This window comes from Brachyistius frenatus, unplaced genomic scaffold, assembly GCF_029030835.1.
Source record: "Brachyistius frenatus isolate BFR_SWC_R1_liver_20210118 unplaced genomic scaffold, ASM2903083v1 Contig_62, whole genome shotgun sequence".
Classification (NCBI taxonomy): Eukaryota; Metazoa; Chordata; class Actinopteri; family Embiotocidae; genus Brachyistius; species Brachyistius frenatus.
The window spans coordinates 1,267,681-1,280,615 of NW_027210661.1; the positions used below are offsets into that span (position 1 = coordinate 1,267,681).

The window sequence follows — 12,935 nt, forward strand, 5'->3', positions numbered from 1 at the left end:
AATACAGAGCTGTGAAGTGGCACCATGTTCAGCATCCAGCCAAGTCTGAGCACAACAAACCCGCCCCCGTCTCTGTGCAGCGGCCTGGTCCAGTCGCCTGTGCCGGGCTACATTTGTGATGGTGACGAGCGGTCTGTCAGACAAGAAACTCTTCTTCACCGGAGACAGAACAGAGGTGCCAGCATTTCTCATTATCCTGATGCTTTCCGAGCACGCATGGTTATACTTTCTGATCATCAATCAGTAGTGCTGGAGAGGAGGTGCGTTTTTTTTTTTTTTTTTTTAAATGTCCACCACTTCTTTAGCAAAGACAGGAACCGTCACACGGTGGAAAATATTGTCAGCGAAGGTTTGCATGGAGACATTGCAGTACGTCAGTATCTGTGATCCGAGTGGACGAGATGAAACGCGCGATGAAAGAGATCCACTGTGTCCATGTTTTCTTTATCACTATATCGACACCCCCATCCCACCAATAATAATAATAATAATAATAATAATAATAACAATAACAATAATTATGAACGATAATTAATTACGCGGGTAGAATGTTGGAGCCTGGGCATCCAGCCGCTGCTCGAGTCCTCCAGCTGTATTTTAAAACGTAAACAATTGGCGTTTACTGAAACCTAACCTGCACACTGAAGGCTGCAACATCCACTGACATCGTCGCATGGGCGTATGGTTTACATCCAAGTAAAAGAGGTCCGTAACCCAATTTGGCGACAGATTATAACGCTCCCGGCAGACTCTGTTCGTGCTGTTCAGCCAGCTGTCCGGAGCTCCATCGTATCCAAGCAGCCTTTTCCTCCAAAAACACGTAACATTTCGAGCTCTGAGCTGTCAGTCTGCCTGTGGGCTGACTTTGCATCCAAATACACCGGCGTGCCGTTCACATACGCGGGAGCGAGTGCTTCTTCCGTCGCTGATCGTCTAACCATGTGGATGGGTCGCCGCGCGCAGGCTGCCCACGCCCGTGCTCCCATTGCACCGCGTGCAGATCAGGGTGCAGCTCGGCGTGCAAGGGTGGAGAGGAGGACACCGCAGTGTGTTGGAACGAGACTGGACTGTGCTGGTGCACTGTGGGTAATGTAGTCTCGGAGACCTCTCCTGCTTGACCTACATCATTCTGGCAGCTGATATAGCTGATTAACAATATTACAATAATTAGGAAGAGGACAAGTGTCATTAAATGCGTACTTAATTGATTCTACGCAACAGGACGTTATCCTTTTGTCCTAATGCAATATCTCGGCCAACATTACATTACACGGATACATCTTACTGTAATGTAATGAGAGTCATGGCAGTTTAAGTCCCATGCAGTTGGAGAAAGGAGATCTAACGATTTGGCAATATAACTGTAAATTGCATTACCGTTATTATTTCCACTTGCTATATATATTCCACTTCAAATGGACTCGTCCATAATCTCTAGTTGCTACTGCCTTGTTCTACAGTGTCTTGTATTTTTACCCTACATGTGTAAATTTAAGGTGGCTATATACCTGCTGTATACATTATAATTAATCATAAAGTGTTACCCATTTTTAAAAATTAACATGTAGAATATAATATCTGCAGAATGACCATTTCATCTAAAACCTAATTACATACCTATCAGAATTTCATTGCAATTCAGATTACAATCAGTCAATGGGTTATTCAGACAATAATATTCACGCCCATCAATTTTTGAGCCATACTGACCCCTGCTGTCTAATTCCTGAAACACAAAATCTTTATTTGGGGGTAAAGTGTCTTATGCATTTTCAGTAATAGGGGTAATTTGAAACATACTTTGTTCTCTAGTCCAAGTAGCACATTAGGTTTTCAGCATTTCCCCCTTTTGTCCACCTTTTATCCATTTTTTATGCTTTTTTCGAGAAACAGCTTGTCCAACTCTGCATCCTTCCACTTGATTACATCTTAAACTTTTACAGGACGGAGGACTGAGATTAATTAGCTAAACATCCACGTTTATGACACAACAGATTTAAAACGTTGAATTTATTTTAAGAGTAATTTGTGAAATACCAACTGATACCAAAGGACTGACTCTGCTGAGCAACCACAAGGTTGTGCTGTTGACCCATTTATCAGCAACAAATAATCAGTCTGCTTTTCCTGCCTGATATATAAGCAGAAAATTTACAGTGTATACGCTCACACGTAGATTACTCACTGTAAAACATTGATCTGTCTAGTGGTGGAAAGCAAAGAAATACATTTACTCAAATACAGTTCAATTTTGAGGTAGCCTACATCTAGAGTCTTTACTTCTACACCTCTTAATCAGAGGCACATATTGTACACTACTTTTACTTGACTATTTATTTGGCAACTTCAATTACTTTTAGGATGAAGATTTGATACAATGGATGATATAACAGCCTTTCAAAATACAACTCATTGTTGAAGAACAAACCAGGGGTTTCTAACATTTTAGCCTTCTGACATTTCACATGTCTACAGATGACCAAATACTGACCCCCCCCCCTCCCTAAACTTCTCACGTGGTTTAATTTCAATAAATGTTCAACTGATCCAATATTTCACCAAAGATTAGGGGAAAAGTCATCCATTCAAATCAAGGTTGTTGTTTTTTTTGTATCAGAACTTAGTTTTTTCTTCTTTTGTCTCCCAGTAATCATCTGACGACCACTCAGATTAATCTGCTGTTTTCTAGTTTAAACCAGCTCCACCTGCAGCAGCTACAACAGCTACATGCTGCTTACACACCAAAGCTTCAGTATTAACAATCTGCTTATGTCACACATGATAATATATCAGTCAGAGGGAGCAAACCAGGCCTTTTACTCTACTACTTTAATTCCATTTTGCTGCTACTTACGTCGGACTTTTACATAAATTGGAATTTTTTTTTTTTTTTGCAGCATTTTTACTTGTAATGGAGTATTTTCACTTTTACTTTAAGTAAAGCTTCTGAATACTTCTTCCACCACCAGATAATTAAAAGTGTGTGTGTGTGTGTGTGTGTGTCCAGTGTTAGTAGTTGTAGTGCGCTTTGCCCTCTGCGTTACTATCAGTGGGCTGCGCCAGCTGCAAGCCGCGCAGGCGCAGTGGGTGTGCGGGCGCAGCTCCGCCGTGGTTTCGGTTGAAGCCTTTGGCAACGTCTCGCTCGCTGAACAAGGCAGCCCGCCGTCGTCCGACGGCTGTTTCCACAATGTCCGGAGAATTGTTTTTTTTTTAAACGGAGTAGGAGCCGAGAAGAGCCGCCGGAGCAGCGTTGTAGGTAAGGAAGTGTGCGCTCTTTTGGTTTTCTCTCGGCAGTTTTAGTTGGAACAAGCCGAAGGATATTCAAAAAGCGCCGAAAAAAAGTGAACTCAAGCGTCGGCGAGCGAAGGAGGCAAAAGCAGCGAGAGGCTGCCGAGCCGACCAACTTCAGTCAATGCAGACAGCAGCCTCTTTACTACGGCTCAGTCGAGAGGCTCAGTCCCACCTGGAGCCGTTTTACACCGGCTTCTCGCTCCCCAACTTCGACCGCCAGCCTTTTCAGCAGAGTACACGCAAAGAGCCCCAAATATGCCGCTACCCGCAAAAAAAAATGTAAAAAAAAAAAAATGTATTAACTAGAAAATATTCTACAACCTTCCTGATCATCGAGGTTCCAGTGCGCATGCTCGTGCGGCTCCGCAGACTTCGAATTTGTAGTTTTTTCGTACCTGAGTTAATCAACGTCGTGAGGGCCAAAAGAAAACGGTGAAACTACAAGTTCCAGACAATGGCAGCTTTGTTTGGGGGGGGGGGGAGCAGAGCAGAGCTAGCCAGCTAGTTAGCCTGGACGAGCTTTGAATTTCGAGTAGTTGTGCTGCAATCGGAAGTTGTGCCTTGGCCGGAGATTTCTTTTAAAGCATGAGCTTGCACGGGAAATGCTTTTGCCTTGTACGGTTCAGCTCGTATTCTGGGAGCTGCGGTTCAGTAGCTGGATACGGCAGTGAGTTGCCGCGATAGGGTGTGCAACATGTTTTTAATTGCTTGGTGGTAAAAGAGAGGGGTCGATCGAGCTTTCCTGCGTGTGTGGACATGCGAGGCTGTTCAGCTGTCAAAAGACGTGTGTGCACTTTGTGCAGGATTTGCAAGTGCATTGTAGAAACGTGTGTGTGTGTGTGTGTGTGTGTGTGCACAGTGAATGAGAGGTGATGATTTCCTCGGCGTGTCGTCTGCCTTTCATTGAGATCCCCCGTGTTGCTGTTGTATTCCCCGACCCTCAGGAAACGACACGTCGAGTATCAGGATGATGGATCGGTCGGGCAAGAGCAGCAGAGCACGGCAGCGCCGCACACACTCCGGCCATCGTTGCCTCTGGTTGTCTCCCATGTGGAACTGATGTAGTGATGATTATGACCAGGAAAAATGTCAAGAATCCTATTCAAGTGTCTTAACCTGGTTATCCCGCTGCTCAGCCGCCTGTAACATTACGCACAGGTGTTGAGGCAGCACTGCCCCACTGGTCTTTGTTAAAAAAGAAAAAGAAGAAGAAAAAAAAAGGGGAAATCCTGCATTTCATGTTGAGTCTGAGGGGAAATCACATTTCACTGTACCCAGGACAATCCTTGATGTTTATGTTGAATAATAATGACACGGTTCTCCATATTGTAAATCCAGCTTCCTTTGATCACTGTGCAGCAGACTGCTGTGAGTCAGTGACACAATGCTCTCCGTTTTCGAGTTTCCATCAAGAAATTTCCATGGAAGTTTGAAAAGAAAAATTAAGGGAGTGACCTGTTTACAGACTGGGAACTTATCACGCTGTGCTACTCCAATGGGGTGGGGGGTGGGGGGGGTTTAGCTGAAAATCTTAACGAAAGGGCTGCAACTGATTATTTTCAGGATCATTTAATCTGTCGACCAAAAGTCCATAACCAAAAGGTATTCGGTTTGTTATCGTGGAGGACCAAAGGAACCAGAAAATATTCACATTGAAGAAGCACGTGTAGTTCAGCATGGCATACTCCATTAGTCAATGCAGGAGCAGCAGCATGTTCTTGCAAGCCGCGAAGAAAACAACAGGAACTTTAAGGAGATGAAGCAAACATGCAGACGATATCACGCACATCAGCCTGTTGGTGCAATTATGATTCAAAAAGATTTTATAGTTGGGGTGCTGGAATCCAGTATTGTGTGGGTCTTTCTAAAGCAGGCTGCTGCCAAAGTTATGTTGTCATTGGTCTTCTTCACGTGTCGTAGCAGTAGCAGTAGCATAAGTGATAGTAATAACATTAATGATGGCTCTGTTCTGTTAAAGTGTCTCGGTAATATCATGACTTTGATGGGATCCTAAGACTGAAGCAGCTATATTGAACTTATTTATTTTATGAGGTACAGATGTGCTTTTTTGCCAGCGGCATTTTAAAATGTCTTCCATAATAGAGGCCTATGATGCTTGTTATCGAGGGGCCAACAGTACCAGAGGCCTTAAGATGAAAATGTAAAGTTGTCTGACATTAGATATTTATTACATATATATATTTTGTAATCCTCTTTAAATGTCTTTTTCTCAAAGTTGTAGTATCGGGTCTCTGTTTTGCTTAAAGGTTTGCATTTACAGACCGTTTCCCAAATGTTACATTGTTTTTCCAAGTCGGACAGTTTGAGTCACATGAATTGAATCAGAATCAGTCCGCTCACCTCGAACAACGTCGTGTTTAGACAAGAAAATAAAAACTATATTTGTGATCTTTTCAACCACCCAGTTTTGAAGTTGGGGGGGGAATCACATTTTCACATTGTGTTCTCAATATTATGTTTAAGCAGGATGAGTTCAGAAATTCCACGTGTACCTTGGGTTTGGTCCAAAACATGTTTTGCTGTGAATATCGCAGGATTTTGGAAACTTCTGCCAGCGCCACCCTATCTGTATAAGCACGTTTGTTTTGGTGTCAGTGATATCACTTTATTCATGCTTATCTACACTCATTTCATGACTTTGGACCCACGTCAGACCGTTGTAAAGCACCTCCAGCAGTCAGCTTGTAGTTGTCTCCTCCTGGGTACCAGATAACTATTGCTCGCCGTCTGTGATCTTGAGAAGATCTCATATTCTGCGCTACTTATTGTGGTTTCATTGGAAGCAGCTGCAGGAACAAAGACTCCGGTCTTCAAAGAGAGCTGAATGTGGGCCACCTGACTTATTTTACTTGTAAACATTTCGTTGAGTCACCGTGTCCTATCTCGGCAGAGGTGACTCATCAGTTCTTGATTTTCCCCTCTCCCTTTATTTCAAAGTGGGATTTTCAGGAACTCGATCACAGGCATGCAGTCGTGGTTATCTGTTGGGAGAACAATAAAATCTCTCCCATCACCGTCCCACGTGGTGTTTTTGAAGGCAGCAAAGACCAGTGGTGGATGGGGTTCTCCTTTCCCAACCGCGACACCTTGGCAGCCCTCCTCTGCTGGTTGTTATTTTAGGATGCAAACTCTCTTGCCAGGTTTCTATTTAATCCTTCAAAGCGTCTTGGTTAAATAAAGGTTAATAGAAATGAGTGTTTTCAGAGTGTGCAGAAGAACACGCACGTACGTGCACAGCATCTATCCCCATCATCGGGTGTATCCTGCTAGGTCACAGAGAGGGAGGACAGACAATGTGTGTGTGTGTGTGTGTGTGTGTGTGTGTGTGTGTGTGTGTGTGTTGAAAAAGCTGAACATGTAGAATATCTGTAATTTATAGTGTCGTCTCCTACAGTCTCCAGATATCCATTTCTTATTAGAGCGCATGTCAAACTGCTCTCTCTGTTTATTGCTGGCTCACAGTCATCTTTACAGTCCTTATAAACCAACAGTGTGACGCAGGTTAAACCCATGTTGGCTGTTAATCTGTCATCACACCTGGCATTAACAGCCTCCTCCCAACCGGGGTGAAAGGCAGGGAGGACATGAATTGACTGCGGTGAACAGGTGTCTCTATCGGATTGTAGTGGGTTGTTTTTTTTCGTTTGTTTGTTTTTTAATTCAGTTTTTGTGATTATTTATTATGGTTCAAATATTGAAACATGGTGAGAAAAGTGCCCTCCGCTCCCAACCTGCTGGGGACCAGACCCTCCTTACTGCACGTATAAAGACTCCAGACACACCGTATGCAAATCATTGATATAATGTGGATGCTTAAACTACATTTCATTCTTCTGACAAGGCAGTCGGAGGGAGAGCAGAACAGAAACCCAGAGCGCATTGTGTGGGCGAGAGAAAGCATGTATGCCGCGAGAACAGAAAAAATACATTTTTATTTGATAATTATGTAATGTAGTGTAGTTTTATGTAATTCTGTGGTTTAGCGGCGATGTGTATGAAACTAGCGTTTGGCCACCGTCTCATTTTATATATATATATAGATTGCCGTGTAAATTGCTCAGTGATTGAATACAGACAATTGATTGGATAATTTACTGTATTATGTATATAAGAAGCTGGTGTGATGCTTGTTGATGAACCGAATAAAGGTTGTGTGTAGACCTTGACAGTGTGCAGGGTCTCGTATATAAATGGGTAAAACGGGTTGACTGTGCGTTCGGTAGAGCTGCATCGTATACGCGTGTTAGTCCGGCTGCAGGTGTACAGGTTAAGATTAAATAGCATTAGACCATCAAAAGGATTGCAGCCCCCCCCCCCACACACACACACACACTCTCTCTTTGATATATTATCTTATCCATAAGTCAATGTGCACGACAGTGTCAAGAGGTCAGAGATTTACAGAACGAGGGGCATGGCATGTTTCCTGAAATGAGTCTGTGCTTTATGGCTGTCTGTGCGGCTGTAAAACATTTGCTGGGGAGGCAGTTGATCTATCGAGCCTGCGTCCTCTTCTTTTCCTTCTCCCTCCCTCAGAAGTCAAATTCCCTCAAGGTGTTGTTTACCAATCTGTGTCTTCTTCTCGGGGAACAAGATGAATCACAGAATCACAGTCCTGCGTGTTAACGTCTCTGATTTGGCCGGTAGCGCCGAGAGGGCCCTTTTTTTTTTTTTTTTTTTTTATACAGAGCTTATGGTCCTCTCAGTTTGGCTATCAGACAGAATAGCCTCTTTAGCGTTGCATAGGCCAGGTCCCGGGCTGCATCTTTTTTTTTTTTTTTTCCCCTCTTGACTCCTCTGTGCTGAAAATGTTTGACTGGGATAAATATAGCCTGTTGGTTTTAGCTGGAGGATAAACACAGATGTTGAGAGGGCCTTTCTTGCCACAGGTTGGCCTGCATCCTCCCCGTGGTCAGCATTGGTGGCAGAGGGAGAGAGTGAGAGAAAGAGCCTCACCGTCCATCCACAAAACACTTCAACGGCCTTATTGGACTTAACACTCAGGTCAGGGTTATAGGGGGGGGACATGACTTCACGGCCTTTAGACAGCTGGACAAAGGGCTGTACATAAAGATTGATTGACACAGTTCTACATATGGCTGTCCATTTAGCAATTCAAAGTGAAGGTCATTTTAGATTTACAAATGGATATCCACTTAAGACAGAGCTTAGGCCTCTCAGGCAGTGAGTTTATACTTGGATCTGTGTTTGTTGAAGCAGAGGAGAACTTGAAGAGGACGGTCAGAGGACCAGCTCTGACTGTTTGAGTTATTTCTGAATTCTCCCTCTGAATCCAAGACCATGAGTGTTAGGAATAGCTGCAGTAACTGGCGACAGGCCTGCTTTGTCCCAGAGCCGTACTGAATGTGCTCATCTCCATAACATTAAGAGCTCTCGACTGGTACTCCTCTCTCTTTGTAAAGTTTCTCTCTACCTTGTATGCCTCTTTCAAAATGGCCTGATGATGTTAAGTGTTGTTTCAGTGCTGTGTCGTGAGAGACCGGTGATGATGCCAGAAGGACAATACATGCATTTTTATCTCCTATAGGGGACAGAGACTTCTGGAGACTTCAGATATCCTTCCCTCGATATGAACCGTGATGGAGCTGAAAGGGGCAGCTGCCACCTTTCTCTGTAATGTCTTTATTCTGGTAACTTCTTGTGTCTTGGGAGTTGAATTTGTCTGCTGCTTTAAGGGGAAGTGTGTTTTTACACCTGCTTGATATCTGTCCCAAACTGACACTTCACACATGGGGATGACAGTGTGTGTGTGTGTGTGTGTGTGTGTGTGTGTGTGTGTGTGTGTGTGTGTGTGTGTGTGTGTGTGTGTGTGTGTGTGTGTGTGTGTGTGTGTGTGTGTGTGTGAGCTCTATCATACACATGCATGGTAGAAATGTTCTGGAAACAGGAAATCCTGCATGACTGGATAAAGAAACAGCTGATTCCGTCTCCATCTGTTTTTATTTTATGGAGTGAGGAGGAGTAAATTAACCTTGTGTGCCTCGTACACATGAGCTTGACCATCACTGTCAAGTCATAAGCTCACTTGCTATCTGTGTTACTCTGAGCTGCAGCACGTAGTTATAGTTCATTCATTCATTGTTTCAGACATGACATTTTGTTTCTCATATATTACAGTGAACTAAATATCTTTGGGATTAGGAGTGAGGGTCACACTACAAAAAAATGTAAATCAAACTGGGCCTTAAGAAATTTAGAGCACTTGTTTGTTTGTTTTTTCACTACTTTTTGGACGATCAATCAAAAAAAAAAAAAAACTAAACAAGAAGACGACCCACTCCCGTGGTATATTTCAGTGCTCATTTTGAGGCAATGAAGACCCTACAATTCTTAGTTTCAGGTGATCATACACTAATTTAATCAAAATTAGGAATATTATATTCCATTCCTGACAATAGATCCTGTTAAATCTTTTTCTTCCTGATTTAAATTTGAAGTTTAAGGACATAGACAGTCAAATTTGAAATAAGAAATGAAAAATGTAAACGTGAAAGAGGAGGTTAAAAAAACACACACACACAAAAAAGCCCTTGATCTCAGTCAGTGGTCTCAGTCACTGACTCGACAAAAGGCTGTAGTGTGCTGCCTGTTGGAGGTCAAGCTGTTGGACAGGAAGTGTGTGTGCTGAGGAGGATGCAAGTGTGCGGTGGAGATGAGTGTTGCGGTGAATCAGACATGAGGCATGGAGGAGAGAAGTGGCCTTGCGTAGAGGAGATCTGTCACGAAAAAAAAACAAATGACCAGTTCACAGGAAGTGGGTAAAAAAAAAAAAAAAAAAACATTCCTCTCGAGGCTCAGAAAAATGCCGCACGGTTCGTCTCCGGCATGCGGCTGATATCCCCGACGTTTTCTTTGCTCATTCGTTGTTGGGATAGTTTAAGATGAGCTCATCTTTGTTTCCGGAGAGGAACCCGCTGCCTCAAACTGCACGTTAAGGAAAACGGAGAAAAAAAAGGGCGCAGCACCAAACGCCATCAGGAAACATGGAGATAGATTTGCATGTTCCCCCATTCTTCTGTCTCTCGACATGTTTTGTTTTCAGTGACCTGCATATCCTTTTGAAACGCAGCCCGGCGCACACATGCTGGGCCTCATGCATGTATGTTGGGAGTGGGTGAGTTAGTGTGAAGATGTTTTAAGGTTGTTTTTTGTAATGTGAAATTGTTTATGAAACTTCATCAAAAGTGCTCCCTTCTTCTTCTTTTTTTTAATCATTTATGTTCACAGCCATACAGTCTCTCTGTGCCTCTTGCCTCTTCACAGCACACATCTCAAGCTACTGACTGCTGACTGTGGCGCCATTGTTTTAATGCTAATTGAGTGTAGCATGTGGTCATTCCATGAATATCTCTCATCCCGGTTTATAATGGTACTGTATCAAAATGTGCCTCTTTTTTTTTTTTCCCCCTCCTCATTTCCAAATCAGATTTGATACTGGGATGGGGGTTATTTAGTGGGCTATTTTCATTTAGTCTGCTGTGCTCACAGAGAGGACGGTATGCTAATGTGTTTATGCTGTTGCTGAGGCGTGGCAGTGCAGACAATGTGTTGAGTCTGCTCAATGAGAGGGACAGAAGGGGATTTCTTCAAAACATACAGTATACAGCGGCATTGGCGCCTTTTAAACCTTTGAATAAAATGCAATTGTTTATGTGTGTGGAGATATAGATAGAGAGAGAGAGATAAAGAGATAGAGAGAGATAGTAATTTTGGCGGTTTATAGTGAGGAAGGATTTTACTTTTCTTTTCTTTTTTTTTCCTCGGGACTATTTTTTAATGACATTTAATGCATTTATTTGACATTGGAGATGGACAGAGAAGGAGAGAAGTGGATTGACGTGCAACAAAGGTCCAACCACCTGCGGATCAAACTGTGGACTCATTGCTCAGGACATAAATGTGCCCATGTGGTACAAACTCCAACCACCTGGCTACCAAGTCGCCACCCGGGTTTTACTTTTCATTACATCCTTCACCACAAAGACGACCTGGTAAACATTCGAATTATGCCATTCGAGTCACAGAGTCGTCCACCAGAATTCTGCGCTCGCATGGATTGGAACAGCGAACACGGTTGTGTTGCAAATCTGCACAAGTTTAAGCTGATTTGACTTTTTTTTTTTTTTTTTTTTTTGCAGGATCACAGCAGTGTCATATAAAGGCATCAACCAATCACAAAAATGTCAACGACAGGGTCACAAAGATGACGTATGGAGTAGCATCACCCAACAATTAGACTATCGGGATAGTGAGCCGTTGATGTATTACTTTCGGTCGTGGTAAAGAGCTTCACCTCCATACGAGGTGGTGGAACTCTTCCTTCCTTCCTTTTAAAATAGGATGTACCCCAAAATCTCCTCACGCTTTGTAGAGTCAACAGGATCAGGAAAAGATCGTCACCACTGAATGATGTTGAACCCATCACGTTACCCCGAAGAACAATCCAGTCGATTATTTTTTTTCTTTTCTTTTTTAATTAGTGTTGCAACTGTTGCAAATTCCCGTCGCTTTCAATAGAAATAGTTTTGACGTGAAATATTCGCTGGCGTTTTGTGTCGTTTCTTCGTTGTTCCCCCGATGCGTAAAGGAGCCGACATTAGTACTGAAGCTCACTGCGATCGCGTCCACACTTTACATTCTCTGAACAGGATACTGTCTGAAAGTAGATAGTGTAGATCCAGAAACTCGAGTGTGACTCCTACTTCTTCACTTCCCTCCAAGTAAAGGATCTGTTCATCCAGCACAACACACATACACATCTTTTTTTTTTCTTTAATCTTTTTTTTTGCTGAGCCTGCACAGATGTTTCCTGAGCTACTACACATGAAAACTTGTATGCCTTCAAGGGCTGTTTATTCAAGTGCCTGATTAAATTAGTAGTATTGTAATTAGCTGTGCTGATGCCACCTCTTGAAACACTTGCATTGTTCAGCTCTCTGACTGTTTTTAATCCATTCCACACTACAGACTTTGGCTTTCGCTGCTTTCAGATCACGCACCGCGCTGCTGAAAGTGACTGGTAAGGCATGTCTATGCGGTGAACGCTCTTTTTTTTTTTTTTTTTTATTTCCGGGGCAAATGTGAAATGCATTGATTATCAATGTAATGGTTTGTTGTAACCTCAGACGGCGATCGAAACAGCTGTTTTTCCAACTTCTGCGAGTGTTGGAGTGAGCGCAGCCTTGTTCACTGTCCCAAAAGACCACAGGCCGGAGAGCGGTGGAGGAGTTTGGGTGTTTCTACACGCACCAGCCAAGGCTGTTATCATCGTGGGAGAGGAGGAGACGGATGAGCTGATAACTCGGAGGGAGAGAAGCGGCTTGACGGGGAGGAGGGATGGGAGGACCGACAGAGGGAGAGACTGAAACGGAGGTCTGTTGCAAGAAGAAAGCCAGCTCGTGTGCCTCCTTCTCCTCTTTCACCTCCCCGATTCGTCCTCCCGTTTCTCTCCCCGTTTTCCCCATGACCTCCGACGCCGAGCTCTGATTAGATAACTGTCTAGTTCAAGTGTGTCAGGCGAGGCTTTACCTGAGAAGTTATGATGATGATGTCAAAAGAAAGAAGGACGAAAAAAAAAAAAAGAAACACAGTGGAAGCGAGTG

At 43.3% G+C, this 12,935-nt stretch overlaps 1 protein-coding gene across 1 annotated transcript in view; it reads left to right on the forward strand.

Moving 5' to 3' along the window:
• The window catches only part of tbcb (tubulin folding cofactor B), a 170,981-nt gene that overhangs the window by 62,621 nt on the left and 95,425 nt on the right, over positions 1–12,935 (forward strand). The gene's annotated exons all lie outside the window — the stretch shown is intronic.